The sequence below is a fragment of the Hyperoodon ampullatus genome, assembly GCF_949752795.1.
Source record: "Hyperoodon ampullatus genome assembly, chromosome: X".
Lineage (NCBI taxonomy): Eukaryota > Metazoa > Chordata > Mammalia > Artiodactyla > Ziphiidae > Hyperoodon > Hyperoodon ampullatus.
In genome coordinates, this window is record NC_136913.1 from 30,769,774 (window position 1) to 30,784,150 (window position 14,377).

General features: G+C 36.1%; 1 protein-coding gene across 3 annotated transcripts in view; it reads right to left on the minus strand.

The window, feature by feature from the left end:
• Positions 1 to 14,377, minus strand: part of DMD (dystrophin) — a gene marked incomplete at both ends in the record, with an annotated part of 2,093,893 nt that overhangs the window by 1,797,705 nt on the left and 281,811 nt on the right. The gene's annotated exons all lie outside the window — the stretch shown is intronic.

Below are 14,377 nucleotides of genomic sequence, written 5' to 3' on the forward strand. Positions count from 1 at the left end.
CGGATTAAATCTCCACAATCAACCTGATGTACCCTGCATCTGTGGAATAACTGAATAGACAATGAATCATCCCAAAATTGAGGTAGTGGACTTTGGGAGCAACTGTATAGACTTGGGGTTTGCTTTCTACATCTAATTTGCTTCTGGTTTTACGTTTACCTTAGTTTAGTATTTAGAGTTTATTATCATTGGTAGATTTCTTTATTGATTTGGTTGCTCTCTTCCTTTTCTTTTTTTATATATAGATATATATATATATTTTTTCCTTTTTCTCTTTCTGTGAGTGTGTATGTGTATGCTTCTTTGTGTGATTTTGTCTGTATAGTTTTGCTTTTACCATTTGTCCTAGGGTTCTCTCTGTCCCTTTTTTTTTTTTAGTACAGTTTTTAGTGCTTGTTATTATTGGTGGATTGTTTTCTGGTCTGGTTGCTCTCTTCTTTCTTTCTTTTTTTAAATTACTTTTTAATTTCTTTTATTTTTAATATTTTTTAAATTTTTTATTTTATAACTTTATTTTATTCTTTCTTTCTTTCTTTTTTTCTCTCTGAGCTTCTCAGCCATGTGGCTGACAGGGTCTTGGTACTCCAGCCGGGTGTCAGGCCTGTGCCTCTGTGGTGGGAGAGATGAGTTCAGGACACTGGTCCACCAGAGATCTCCCAGCTCCACGTAATATCAAAAGGCAAAAGCTCTCCCAGAGATCTCCATCTCAATGCTAAGACCCAGCTCCACTCAAAGACCAGCAAGCTAGAGTGCTGGACACCCTATGCCAAACAACTAGCAAGACAGGAACACAACCCCACCCATTAGCAGAGAGGCTGCCTAAAATCATAATAAGGTTACAGACACCCCAAAACACACCACCGGACAAAGTACTGCCCACCATAAAGACAAGATCCAGCCTCATCCACCAGAACACGGTTACCAGTCCCCTCCACGAGGAAGCCTACACAACACACTGAACCAACCTTAGCCACTGGGGACAGACACCAAAAACAAAAGGAACTACGAATCTGCAACCTGTGAAAAGGAGACCCCCAAACATAGTAAGTAAATGAAAATGAAAAGACAGAGAAACACACTGCAGATGAAGGAGCAAGAGTTAAAAACCCACCAGACCAAACAAATGAAGAGGAAATACGCAGTCTACCTGAAAAAGAATTCAGAGTAATAATAGCAAAGATGATCCAAAATCTTGGAAATAGAGTGGAAACAATACAAGAAACGTTTAACAAGGAACTAGAAAAACTAAAGAGCAAACAACAATGATGAACAATACAATAAGTGAAATTAAAAATACTCTAGAAGGAATGAGTAGCAGAATAAATAAGGCAGAAGAACAGATAAGTGACCTGGAAGGTAAAATAGTGGAAATAACTACTGTAGAGTAAAATAAAGAAAAAAGAATGAAAAGAATTGAGGACACTCTCAGAGACCTCTGGGACAACATTAAACACACCAACATTCAAATAATAGGGGTCCCAGAAGAAGAAGAGAAAAAGAAAGGGACTGAGAAAATATTTGAAGAGATTATAGTTGAAAACTTCCCTAATATGGGAAAAGAAATACTCAATCAAGTCCAGGAAGTGCAGAGAGTGCCATACAGGATAAATCCAAAGAGAAACACACCAAGACACATGTTAATCAAACTAACAAAAATTAAATACAAAGAATGAATATTAAAAGCAGCAAGGGAAAAACAACAAATAACAGACAAGGAACCCCCATAAGATTAACAGCTGATCGTCAGCAGAAACTCTGCAAGCCAGAAGGGAGTGGCAGGATATACTTAAAGTGATGAAGGGGAAAAACCTACAACCAAGATTACTCTACCCAGTAAGGATCTTATTGAGCTTTGACGGAGAAATTAAAAACCTTACAGACAAGCAAAAGCTATGAGAATTCAGCACCACCAAACCAGCTTTACAACAAATACTACAGGAAGTTTTCTAGGCAGGAAACACAAGAGAATGAAAAGACCTACAATAACAAACCAAAAACAATTAAGAAAATGGTAATAGGAACATACATATCGTTAATTACCTTAAATGTAAGTGGATTAAATGCTCCAACCAAAAGACACAGACTGGCTGAATGGATACAAAAACAAGACCCATATATATGGTGTGTACAAGATACCCAATTCAGACCCAGGGACACATACAGACTGAAACTGAGGGAATGGAAAAAGATATTCCATGCAAATGGAAATCAAAAGAAAGCTGGAGTAGCAATTCTCATATCAGACAAAATAGACTTTAAAATAAAGACTATTACAAGAGACAAAGAAGGACATTACATAATGATCAAGGGATCAATCCAAGAAGAATATAGAAAAATTGTAAATATTTATGCATGAAACATAGGAGCACCGCAATACATAAGGCAAATGATAACAGCAATAAAAGGGGAAATCAACAGTAACACAACCATAGTAGGGGACTTTAACTCCCCACTTTCACCAGTGGACAGAGCATCCAAAATGAAAATAAATAAGGAAACACAAGCTTTAAATGATGCATTAAACAAGATGGACTTAACTGATATTTATAGGACATTCCATCCAAAAACAATAGAATACACTTCCTTCTCAATTGCTCATGGAACATTCTCCAGAATAGATCATGTCTTGGGTCACAAATCAAGCCTTGGTAAATTTAAGAAAACTGAAATCGTATCAAGTATCTTTGCCGATCGCAATGCTATGAGACGACATATCAATTACAGCAAAAAATCAGTAAAAAATACAAACACATGGAGTGTAAACAACACACTACTAAATAACCAAGAGATCACTGAAGAAATCAAAGAGGGGATCAAAAAACACCTAGAAACAAATGACAATGAAAACACGATGACCCAACAAGAGGGAAGTTTATAGCAATACAATCGTACCTCAAGAAACAAGAAACATCTCTAACAAACAACCTAACCTTACACCTAAAGCAATTAGAGAAAGAAGAACAAACACCCCCAAAAGTTAGCAGAAGGAAAGACATCATAAAGATCAGATCAGAAATAAATGAAAAAGAAATGAAGGAAACAATAGCAAGGATCAATAAAACTAAAGGTGGTTCTTTGAGAAGATAAATAAAATTGATAAACCATTAGCCAGACTCGACAAGAAAAAGAGGGAGAGGACTCAAATCAACAGAATTAGAAATGAAAAAGAAGTAACAACTGACACTGCAGAAATACAAAGGATCATGAGAGATTACTACAAGCAACTCTATGCCAATAAAATGGACAACCTGGAAGAAATGGACAAATTCTTAGAAAAGCACAAACTTCCGAGACTGAACCACGAAGAAATAGATAATATAAACAGACCAATCACAAGCACTGAAATTGAGACTGTGATTAAAAATCTTCCAATAAACAAAAGCCCAGGACCAGATGGCTTCATAGGCGAATTCTATCAAACATGTAGAGAAGAGCTAAAACCTATCCTTCTCAAACTCTTCCAAAGTATAGCAGAGATAGGAACACTCCCAAACTCATTCTATGAGGCCACCATCACCCTGATACCAAAACCAGACAAAGATGTCACAAAGAAAGAAAACTACAGGCCATTATCTCTGATGAACATAGATCTAAAAGCCCTCAACAAAATACTAGCAAACAGAATCCAGCAGCACATTAAAAGGATCATACACCTTGATCAAGTGGGGTTTATTCCAGGAATGCAAGGATTCTTCAATATACGCAAATCAATCAATGTGATAAGCCATATTAACAACCTGAAGGATAAAAACCATATGATCATCTCAATAGATGCAGAAAAAGCTTTTGACAAAATTCAACACCGATTTATGACAAAAAAAACCCTCCAGAAAGTAGGCATAAAAGGAACTTACCTGAACATAATAAAGGCCATATATGACAAACCCACAGCCAACATCATTCTCAATGGTGAAAAACTGAAACCATTTCCTCTAAGATTAGGAACCAGACAAACTTGTCCACTCTCACCACTATTATTCAACATAGTTTGGAAGTTTTAGCCACAGCAATCAGAGAAGAAAAAGAAATAAAAGGAATCCAAGTCAGAAAAGAAGTAAAACTGTCACTGTTTGCAGATGACATGATACTATACATAGAAAATCCTAAACATGCTCCCAGAAAACTACTAGAGCTAATCCATGAATCTGGTAAAGTAGCAGGAGACAAAATTAATGCACAGAAATCTCAGGCATTCCTATACACTTATGATGAACAATCTGAAAGAGAAATTAAGGAAACACTCCCATTTACCACTGCAACAAAAATAATAAAATACCTAGGAATAAACCTACTGAAGGAGACAAAAGACCTGTATGCAGAAAACTATAAGACAATGATGAAAGAAATTAAAGATGATACAAACAGATGGAGAGATATACCATGTTTTTGGATTGGAAGAATCAACATTGTGAAAATGACTATACTACCCAAAGCAATCTACAGATTCAATATCAAACTACCGATGGCATTTTTCACAGAAGTTAAACAAAAAATTTCACAATTTATATGGAAACACAAAAGACCTCGAATAGTCAAAGCAATCTTGAGAAAGAAAAATGGAGCTGGAGGAATCAGGCTCTCTGACTGCAGACTATACTACAAAGCTACAGTAAATCAAGACAGTCTGGTACTGGCACAAAAAAACCATAATATAGATTAATGGAACAGGATAGAAAGCCCAGAGATAAACCCACACACATATGGTCACCTTATTTTTGATAAAGGAGGCAGGAATATATAATGGAGTAAAGACCGCCTCTTCAATAAGTGGTGCTGGGAGAAGTGGACAGCTACATGTAAAAGAATGAAGTTAGAACACTCCCTAATACCATACACAAAAATAAACTCAAAATGGATTAAAGGGCTTCCCTGGTGGCGCAGTGGTTGAGAGTCCACCTGCCGATGCAGGGGACACGGGTTCGAGCCCCAGTCCGGGAAGATCCCACATGCCGCGGAGCGGCTAGGCCCGTGAGCCATGGCCACTGAGCCTGCGTGTCCGGAGCCTGTGCTCTGCAACGGGAAAGGCCACAACAGTGAGAGGCCCGCGTATCGCAAAAAAAAAAAAAAAAAAAAAAAAGGATTAAAGACCTAAATGTAAGGCCAGACACTCTAAAACTCTTAGAGGAAAACATAGGCAGAACACTCTATGACATAAATCACAGCAAGATCCTTTTGGACCCACCTCACAGAGAAATGGAAGTAAAAACAAAAACAAATGGGACCAAATGAAACTTAAAAGCTTTTGCACAGCAAAGGAAACTGTAAACAAGACGTAAAGACAACCATCAGAATGGGAGAAAATATTTGCAAATGAAGCAACTGACAAAGGATTAATCTCCAAAATTTACAAGCAGCTCATGCAGCTCAGTATCAGAAAAACAAACAACCCAATCCAAAAATGGGCAGAAGACCTAAACAGACATTTCTCCAAAGAAGATATACAGATTGCCAGCAAACACATGAATGGATGCTCAACATTACTAATCATTAGAGAAATCCAAATCAAAGCTACAATGAGGTATCACCTCACACTGGTCAGAATGGCCATCATCAGAAAACCTACAAACAATAAATGCTGGAGAGCGTGTGGAGAAAAGGGACCCCTCTTGCACTGCTGGTGGGAATGTAAATTGATACAGCCACTATGGAGAACAGTATGGAGGTTTCTCTATAAAACTAAAAACAGAACTACCATACGACCCAGCAATTCCACTACTGGGCATATACCCTGAGAAAACCATAATTCAAAAAGAGTCATGTACCACAATATTCATTGTAGCACTATTTACAATAGCCAGGACATGGAAGCAACCTTAGCATCCATCAACATATGAATGGATAAAGAAGATGTGGCACATATATACAATGGAATATTACTCAGCCATTTAAAGAAATGAAATGTTGTTATTTGTAGTGAGGTGGATGGACCTAGAGTCTGTCCTACAGAGTGAAGTAAGTCAGAAAGAGAAAAACAAATACCGTACGCTAACACATATATATGGAATCTAAAAAAAAAAAAATGGTTCTGAAGAACCTAGCAGCTGGACAGGAATAAAGACACAGACACAGAGAATGTACTTGAGGACACGGGGAGGGGAAATGGGAAGCTGGGACGAAGTGAGAGAGTGGCATGTACATATATACACTACCAAATGAAAGACAGATTGCTAGTGGGAAGCAGCCACATAGCACAGGGAGGTCATCTTGGTGCTTTGTGACCACCTAGAGGGGTGGGATAGGGTGGGAGGGAGATGCAAGAGGGAGGAGATATGGGGATATATGTATATGTATCGCTGATTCACTTTATTATAAAGCAGAAACTAACACACCATTTTAAAGCAATTATACTCCAATAAAGATGTTAAAAAAAAAAACATGTCCTTCCAATATGTCTTCTATCTTAAACTCCAGCTTCTCACAAATGTGTTTGACCCTTTTTCTTTTTCCCTACTCTGCAGCCCATCAGAGAGAAAAAGAAACAATAAAACATACAAACAAAACCCCAAAAGCAATATGATAAGACATTATTAAAGTATCAGTGTTCCAAAATGTGGAACACTGACAACACCAAATGCTGGTAAGGATGTAAAACAACAGGAACTCTCACTTGTTGAAGGGAATAGAAAATGGTACAGCCACTTTGGAAACTATGGCAGTTTCTTACAAAACTAAACATACTCTTACAATAGGATCCAGCAATTGTACTCTTTGGTATTTTCCCAGAAGAGCTGAAAACTCATGTCTACACAAAAACCTACACCAGATGTTTATAGAAGCTGTTTTCATAACTGCCAAAACTTGGAAGCCACCAAGATGTCCTTTAGTAGGTAAATGGATAAACAAACACTGGTACAGCCAGACAATGGAATATTATTTAGCAATAGAAAGAAATGAATTACCAACCCATGAAACAACATGGAGGAAGCTTAAATGCATATTATTACATGAGAGAAGCTAATCTGAAAAGGCTACATGCTGTATGATTTCAACTATATGACAGTCTGGAAAAAACAAAACTAAAGAGAGAGTAAAAAGATCTGTGGTTGCCATGTTTGTGGGGTGGGGTATAGAGGAATGAATAGGCAGAGCACAGAGGATTTTCAGAGCAGTGAAACTACTCTGTATGAAACCATAATAATGGATACACATCATTATACATTTGTCCAAAACCATAAAATATATAACACCAAGAGGGAACCCTAGTGCAGCTGCATGACTTAGTGTGATTATTATATGTCAATGTAGGGTCATCAATTGTAACAAATGTAGCACGTAGTGGGGGATGTTGATAATGGGGGAGGTTAAGCATGTGTAAGGGTAGGAGGTATACAGGAAATCTCTGTACCTTCCCCTTAATTTTGCTGTGAAACTAAAACTGCTCTAAAAAAAAATAAAGTCTTTGAAACATTTTTAAAAGAAGACAGCTTAAAATTAATAAATACCCAAACCCAAAACTACAAAATATTAAGTCCCCCAAAAGGAATATGATGAGATAAGACATTATTAAAGTATGAGAGTTCCCAAAGAAATTTCCTCTCCTCCTGCCCCTTAGATACCTTCTGAAAGGGGTGTGTGTGTGTGTGTGTGTGTGTGTGTGTGTGTGTGTGTGTGTGTGAAAGAAAGAGGGAGGGAGAGGGAAAGAGAAAGAGATTTAGGAGATAAAGACTCTGGAGACTCAGTAACCTCTGTCTTTCTATTTGAATTTGAGAGATTAGTGGTTCAAAGAAAAGAGAAACCATTTGAACTTGAAGACAGGAACATTCTCTTTAAAGCTGCAGAGGTAACCTGTCATTGAAACTGTAGGAAAGGAAATGTAAGCCCAACACCATAGTAGGTTCCACAATAAACTAGATTTACGGTACCATAATAATGTACATGCTGTTTATATGTTTTCAATTTTTAGAATGACTCTTTGACAAAACACAGAGACAATTATAGTTAGAAGACAAAGAAGAAATGCAACTCAACATAAAATTAAAATACAGTTTACAGAATTCAGGGAAAGAAAGTCAATAGAAGTGAAGAAACATGTAGGGCCATTAAAATCTCCATTTAACATTCCAGGAATTTAGAGATACTGTGGACGGTTTAAAGAAGAAAAAAATAAAGATTTCTGGATTGCATTTAAGATGAAAAAGTAATCAACAGAAGAAGTATGGGGAGCATATGAAAATTAATTAATTTTTCCTCATTTTTCACAGGAGAAAGACTATCAACAATGAAAAAAATGAGAAAATCACAGATTAGACATGTGAATATGTTATTAAAGATTTGAAAAAGGTAAGAATTAGAAAAATAAAACAACTCAGAGTATATACCTCCAAGGAGTTACAAATGGGAGAGGGACACAGTGTGTTTAAGTAAAAGAACTTGTGAAATGAAAAGTACTTTAATCATGTATAGATAATAATTCAAATAAAATAAAATTTCTTCAATTTCACATTTATTAATATACATTGCATGCATTTTTGAAAATCCTGATAAGCAAAAATGAGAGAATTAAAATTATGTATAAATCCACTTCTCAGAGATAACAAATATCTATATTTTGATATATACTCATATATAAATGAGATCATACTGTGACATTATATGTATGCATACTATATATTATAGTCTTTTTTTTATTAAGTACTTGCATTACCTTTAATATCAATGCAATTAATTCTGAAACTTCAAATTTCTCTTCTTTAGAGATATACCATTATTTTTTAAGCCCCCTACTGATGGGTATTTGTGTTACTTTCATGTTTCATTGTAAAAATAATAAATACTTGTGTAACTCAATATGTGCGTACAGACTTAGATATTCCTTTAGATAATTCCCTAGAAATGCAATTGTTCAGTCAAGTGGATGCACACTGTTAAGGATTCTGATGGATACTACAAAACTGCTCTATGAAATATACCAATTCAGGCTCTTATCAACATACAAGGTTAAGAAAATGTTATTACATTTTCATATATTTGATTAGAAGTAAAGTTGAACACTTTTTCGTATGTCTTTGGATTTTATATCAATTCTTTCCTCCGCATCTTTTAAAAATTAGGCAGTGTATTTCTTTTTCTTAATTGATCTGTAAGATTCAATTTCAGTCTGTTTTTAATGTACAGAGTTTTAAAAATATCTATGTGTGTTTTCCATTTAAATTTTTGAGTCTGTTGTCACTTCTAGAGAAATATTTTCCATCACTTCATTGTAGAAATATTTACTTATTGTTCTCCTGTTCCTTGGGCTTCTTAAGCTTATTTATATTTGAATATTTCATCTAACTCAAATTTAATTTAGTGCATTATGTGAGTGAGGGTTCTGATTTTTTATATGATTACCAAATGATTACCAAAACCACTACTTTCCTAATCCATCTTTACCCACTGATTTGAAATGTCATTTTTATTATATATACTTGAGTATATTTGGGGACTTTCTTTTCACTCATCTATATATTCTTTTAGTAGGAGATTTATTATACATTTTAGTATGGAGATGGACAATGACCTTTAAGGTTTTTAACATTTTCTAATTACGTCTCATCTATGTTGCTGCCTGATGAAGTTTAGAATAATTTTTGTCACACCCAAAGCCCTCCCAGCCTCCCTCCAACTTAATATTTATGTGTTGTTATTATATTCTAGGTAAATTTGGGGAGAAATTATATGTACAAAATATTAAACTTCTCATCAAGAAATATTGGATGTATCTGTCCATGTATTCAAATATTCTTTTATGTTTTTCACTAAAGTTTTGTATATCTTCAAACACCATGCTAAATAAACACATAATAATTTCGTATTTTGAACCCCTACTGTGCAGAATGAGAGCTTTGATTTCTAATAGGTTGTCTAAATAGTTACTAGCATGTAGGAAAGCTTGCATATAATATATAATTATTCTAATTTTTTCTTTACCAGTTATATGACAGAGTAGATGTCATTGTTGCTGATTCACTTAGGTCCAAGTGGACAATAATAACATGTTCTAATATGAATAATTTGATTTCCTTTTCCAATATATATACTTCCCATTTCTTTTACTTAGCATATTTCATTGGCTAGAACATCCAGAATAGTATTAAAAAGGGCATTTGATGCGCACTCTAGTTGTGTTTCTGATTTTCATGGAGGTGCGTTCAGTATTTCAACATTGATTATGGAGTTTACTGTTATTTTATAGACACTATTTGGCATGCTTGTCAACTGTCATCTATTTTTACATTGCTAAAAGTCCCTTTTTTTGTTTGTTTCTACTCAAATCGGGAACAGACTTTTTATTTTATCAATATTTGTTCATAATTTATAGAAGGATGCAATGAAGGATGCACAATGAAGGCTGTAAATTGAGTCTCTTTTTTTAATTTAATTTTTAAAAAACATCTTTATTGGAGTATAATTGCTTTACAATGGTGTGTTAGTTTCTGCTTTATAACAAAGTGAATCAGTTTTACATATACATATATCCCCATATCTCCTCCCTCTTGCATCTCCCTTCCACCCTCCCTATCCCACCCCTCTAGATGGTCACAAAGCACCCAGCTGATCTCCCTGTGCTATGCAGCTGCTTCCCACTAGCTATCTATTTTACATTTGGTAGTGTATATATGTCCATGCCACTCTCTCACTTTGCCCCAGCTTACCCTTCCCCCTCCCCGTGTCCTCAAGTCCATTCTCTATGTCTGCATCTTTATTCTTGTCCTGTCCCTAGGTTCTTCAGAACCAAATTTTTTTTTTTTTTTTAGATTCCATATATATGTGTTAGCATACGGTATTTGTTTTTCTCTTTCTGACTCACTTCGCTATGTATGACAGACTCTAGGTCCAACCACCTCACTACAAATAACTCAATTTCATTTCTTTTTATGGCTGAGTAATATTCCATTGTATATATGTGCCACATCTTCTTTATCCATTCATCTGTCGATGGACCCTTAGGTTGCTTCCATGTCCTGGCTATTGTAAATAGAGCTGCAATGAACATTGTGGTACCTAACTCTTTTTTTTTTTTTTTTTACATGACTCTTTTTGAATTATGGTTTTCTCAGGGTGTATGCCCAGTAGTGGGATTGCTGGGTCGTATATTAAGCATATCTGTTTTCCTGAGATAAATCCACTTTTAGTAATTTAGTCTGTTGTTGGTGTAATTTACTATATTTTGTAGGATTTTAACATATGTATTCCTGAGATTGGTCTACAGTTTTCAAAGTTTGTGCTATTTTTTTTTCAAATTTCATAATCAAGGCTATGTGGGCGTTAGAATATGAATACAGAAGTTTCAAAGCTATTGTCATGGTTTTCAAGTTTTCAAATATATGATAAGTCATACTTAGATGTTTGAAAGCATTTGTCTATAAAATATTTTTGAAGATATTTCTTCTACTGCTTTTTTATTTCTTATAAAGTCAAATGTTTAACTCTCTTATTTCCTCTCTTATCTCAAATATAAAAGCATTTAGGCTATGAATGTTTTTGGTTACAGCTTTGTTCTTATCTCAGAAGTTTAATGTGTGGTTTCCTGATTTCATTAATTTCTAAGTAGAAAAAAAAATAAGTAGACTTCTTTTTAAAATTTAAGAAAATAACACTACTTTTTCTTATTACAAAAGTTTACTATAGAAAAATATCAAAATAACTATTAACAAAAGTAGAAGTAACTTGTTTTCTACCATTAAACACTACTAACATCCTGTTCTTTATCTGTAGTGGATATATAATGACAGATAGACGGATACATATTCAGTTTTCTATATTACCTAAAAAAGGTGACATGTGATCTATTAACTGACTTTTATTTGTTTTAAATGGCTTGCTGATTTTGCTACATAGTAATTCTTTTAGGTATTTTGTAACCAAAAAAACCTGGTATACCAAGGTATTCAATCATTTTCAGTGATGTGTTACTGCAAACATATACTTATGAGGTGCCTGCTTTATTGACATTGGGTTTTTTGGCTTATTCTTACGTCCACATACTCTTTGAATTTACCAGCTGTTGTATACGAAATGGTATGTTGTTTATAAGTTCACTGGTTTTGCAACATTTACTGCACATTACAATTACCTGGGGAGCTTTAAAACATCCCAATGACCAGGTTTCCTCCCAATCCAATTACTTTATTTATTTATTTATTTAATTTTATGTTTTGGCTGTGCCGGGTCTTAGTTGTGGCTTGCAGGATCTTCGTTGAGGCATTTGGGATCTTTCGTTGTGATGTGCAGGCTTCTCTCTAGTTGTGTCGTGCGGGTTTTCTCTCTCTAGTTGTGATGCATGGGCTCCAGGGCGCGTGGGCTCTGTAGTTGTGGTACGCAGGCTTAGCTGCCCCACGGCATGTGGGATCTTAGTTCCCCGACCAGGGATCAAACCTGTATCCCCTGGACGCACTGGAAGGCAGATTCTTTACCACTAGACCAGCACGGATGTCCCTCTCCTCCCAATCCAATTAAATCAGAATCTTCTGAGGTGGGACTCAGGCATTTTCCAGTTGTAAAGGTTCTCATGAAATCCCAATTCACAGCAAAGGTAGGAGGCCACTGTACTTCTTAGAAGATGTAGGAAAGAAGTTTCTAAGCTTAAAATGTAAGGTTTATATATTTTGCAAATACAGCTGCTTTAACAAATTAGTAACAAATTGGTAAACAAGCTAATCCTGGTATTTCTGAAAAACACAAGTTTAATTTTACCTGGAGCTGTTCCTCTCAATATATTGTCCAGCATATCCTCCATGACAGGAGACTATTACACTCACCAACACTTATGAAGAAGGGTAATTTTTCCACTGTAAACCTTTAATTGCCTTTTGGAAAATTCATCCAGATTTCCTTAAGCAAATTTTAGAAAGCATATACATGAGCAATTACAGATCTGGCCTGCAGCCTAACTCAAGAACAACAGCAACAACAAAAATCTCAAAAGCGAAGTTGTATTCATTCATTATTTTCTCCTTCCTTTTCGCCTGTAAAAATAGACATCTCGGGGCTTCCCTGGTGGCGCAGTGGTTGGGAGTCTGCCTGCTAATGCAGGGGACACGGGTTCGAGCCCTGGTCTGGGAGGATCCCACATGCTGCGGAGCAACTGGGCCCGTGAGCCACGACTACTGAGCCTGCGTGTCTGGAGCCTGTGCTCCGCAACAAGAGGCTGCGATAGTGAGAGGCCCGCGCACCGCGATGAAGAGTGGCCCCCGCTTGCCACAACTAGAGAAAGCCCTCGCACAGAAACGAAGACGCAACACAGCAAAAATAAATAAATTAATTAATAAAAAAAAACCTCCTACCCCCAACATCTTCTTTAAAAAAAAAAAAAAATAGACATCTCTATCTTAAAATTGGCTTCATGACATCATTTGAAGGCAGCTTCCTTCTTAATGACTCTTAATGACAATAATTCAAATTGCACTTACTTATTTATGGAATCATAAATTAAACAACAATAAACAACAAGAAAGGAAAATAGCTTGTACCTGGGTTGCCAAAGAATGGTCTAATTCAGCATTAGACCAAAGATGTTCTAATTTAGCATTATTTAACCATCTAAAAAAAAAAAAAAAAGAAAAAACAACAAAACAGCGCCATGAAGCTCTTCATCAAAAAATAAAAGCAGGGGGCTTCCCTGGTGGTGCAGTGGTTAAGAATCTGCCTGCCAATTCAGGGGACACGGGTTCGAGCCCTGGGCTGGGAAGATCCCACATGCTGCGGAGCAACTAAGTCTGTGCGCCACAACTACTGAGCCTGCACTCTAGAGACCATGAGCCACAGCTACTGAAGCCCGTGTGCCTAGAGCCCGTGCTCCGCAACAAGAGAAGCCACCGCAATGAGAAGCCTGCGTACCTTAACAAAGAGTAGCCCCCGCTCACTGCAGCTAGAGAAAGCCCGAGCGCAGCAACAAAGACCCAGCGCAGCCCAAAATAAATAAATAGATTTATTTTTAAAAAATAAAAAAATAAAAAATAAAAGCAATTGTTAATTATCTTTCCATTGGGGAAAGTCATACATTTTTCATGTTATCGTAACATTTCAGTGTACCCTGGGAAATCAGAAAAAAACATAATGTAAACTATTGAAATATTACAATTCCAGCAGTGAAACATTTTGCCCAGGCCTCTAATTAGGGTACTCAGTGTAGGGGAGGAACATTTTTCCTCTTCCCTTCTAGGGTTTTCTGGCTGGTCTAATAATTAAATTAACATAAGACAGATTAACAGGAGAAAAACAAATTTAATTTTGTAGGCATGGGAATCCCACATAGACATGACATGCTCAAAGACAGCCAGGCATTTGAGGCTTATATGCCATCCTGAGCTAAGGAGAAGGGGGTAGGGGTCTGGAGCTCCAGAGGGAAGGAAGACAATTCAAAGGAAGATGGGAAGAACAAATGTATGGTAAAAAA